This window comes from Fulmarus glacialis, unplaced genomic scaffold, assembly GCF_000690835.1.
Source record: "Fulmarus glacialis isolate BGI_N327 unplaced genomic scaffold, ASM69083v1 scaffold24142, whole genome shotgun sequence".
NCBI lineage: Eukaryota > Metazoa > Chordata > Aves > Procellariiformes > Procellariidae > Fulmarus > Fulmarus glacialis.
Genome location: NW_009196248.1, coordinates 5,509 through 7,753, shown reverse-complemented (window position 1 = coordinate 7,753; position 2,245 = coordinate 5,509). Strand labels below are relative to the sequence as shown.

General features: G+C 48.5%; 1 long non-coding RNA gene across 1 annotated transcript in view; it reads right to left on the bottom strand.

Annotated features, from left to right (window-relative positions):
- Positions 1 to 1,967: 1,967 nt before the first annotated feature.
- Positions 1,968 to 2,245, bottom strand: part of LOC104072635 — a 5,607-nt gene continuing 5,329 nt past the window's right edge. Inside the window, exon 3 of the long non-coding RNA XR_683470.1 lies at positions 1,968 to 2,245. This exon is cut by the window's right edge and continues 1,300 nt beyond it. This is a non-coding gene — a long non-coding RNA (uncharacterized LOC104072635).

Sequence of the window (2,245 nt, the reverse complement as noted above, 5' to 3'; positions counted from 1 at the left end):
GCGGGCACCGCCCAGGGCCGGTGGGAGCCACGGGGCACAGGGCTGGTGGGCTTTGCTCCTCTGCCACCGCAGCGCGCTGGTGGCACGGGGCTGTGGTGGCTCCGGTCGCAGTGATGCTCGCACCAACAGCTCAAACCTGGGCACAGGAATCAGGATTGCGCCACCAAGCAGTCCCACGGGTGGGAGGGCTGAGGGTCTCCTCCCCATGCCAGGATGGGCACGCGGCGCTGCAGCAGAGGTCCCGCACGGCTGGGGGGCCGCGGCCCCCGTCCGGGGTGCGTGCGCGGAGGAGGGATCTTTGCACGAGTCACTGTTCCTGCGCGAGGCTCTGGCGGCCCTTTGGGTGTAGCTACTGGGTGAAACACAATACCGTCAACAGCACGATCCTAATACTGGTGCTTGCAGTAAACCTTTCTGATGTGTGATCAAGCCTCAAGGATAAGATGTTTATTATTTGCCATGTAACCACGTGGCTGTTCTCCAATGCAAGGAAAGGCCAAATTGCACTTGTAATTCAAAGGGACCCAAAGCCTTAATGCTGTAAAGAAGCACGCTAATGATGCCCAGCAGGCACAGGGCATGCAAGTGTGGCCCAAAGGTTGTTGATGGCCTTCCTATGAACCTCCTCAGTGTGTGACAGGTCCTTGCCTGTGGCCAGCAGAGATGTGATCAAGATGAGGGACGCCTGTGTGTTCATTACGCTGCCTACGCCTCCACTGACACACTTTACATTTAAAATACTGTTTCCATTGAGCTGGAGCATAAACACTGAGCGTGTGGACTTGGGGAGCTCCATTAGCAAATGCAAATCGTTCGGTGCTTTGTCCTCTGCACGCAGAAGTCTTCAGAAGTCCACGGTCCCCATCTGCCCCAACTCTCGTTAACTGACAATGAAGGCTTTGCAATGCACGTCTAGTTATTTACTTATTTATTTAAATGCACCACCTGTAGTGAAAGAAGCAATGTTCAATTCTAGAACTGACCGAGAAGTTGTGTCTGCTCCAAAAACAAAAGCAGAAGCAGTACCTGGTGCACGCAGGCATGTGGGATGCAGAGGGAGAAGAGTGTGGCCGCGGTCCTGGGGGTGAGAGCAGGTAAACAAAGGTATTTTACAAAAAAAACTGATACAAGAATTGTTGATAAGAAAAGCTGACCCACAAGCTAATTGAATCATGCAAATAATCGTTTAGCCACCAAAACAACACCTAAAGGCTTCAACAGCTGACTGGAAAGGAAACGTGATGGGCAGGTGGCTCCTCTGAGCGCAGCCTAGCCTAGGCTCCAGCCTAGCGCGGGCTGGTAGTAATGAGCCCTAGCCCTCCTCCTGCCTAGCTACACTAACCCAAGTAGTAAGTAGTTATATTTATCAAAGACCATTTGCTGCAAGTGATTAACGTTAATTTGATTTCCTGTGAGTCAATTTCCTTGAGATATGGTAAATAGGCTATTACCTGTTATTGACCTTTACTTTATTAAAAAGACTTAAAATTAGCATTTATATATATACATCCTTCCAAAAAGTTTTTTTAATAAAGAAAAATATTTTTATAATCACGTTATACTTGCTAGCTGAGGCTGTAGTTCCAAAGTTAATGTTAAATAAAGATGGTAATTAAGAGTGAATATGATGATGATTTTTAAATTCATCTAACGGACTGACCCCTTCCTTCGCCTCCACTTGAATTTCTGCTCCCGAGCAGAGCAGGGTGGAAGCGGAGGCAGGGGCTGGGGGGCAGCCTGCGGGCGGGAAGCCCCTGCCTGGCCGGCGCCTGCTCCTGCTCCTGCTCCTGCTCCCTGCCAGGATGCACCTCACCCAGGATTTCCAATCTTCGCCGGGCAAGAGGGCACCACAAGCTACCGGTATTTAAAGAAATGCTCAGCTCCTGCTTGGTGACAGCTTGCACTTCTGGTAGCCTACTCATCTCCTAGGTCTGACTTAAACTGAGCAGGAAGAAATTACGTCAACGTTTGATCATGAAAGCAAAAAGTTTATTCATGTTTGAAACTACATATAACTACCACGAGGAAGACTTTTCAATCCAGGGTGTAATCCAGTTAGAAAGTAACACGAAACGGTTTAATACATTAGAATCACTGCCACAAATTATTTTCATGACTCAATCAGTTTCAGAATCGCATACAATACAAAAGAGAGAAAGAAAGGGCCCCCTGTTACACAGGGGGAAATATACAGTACTGAATACTGAAGTCTGTATGCATTACAATTAGTTGTTGGTTTTTGCGT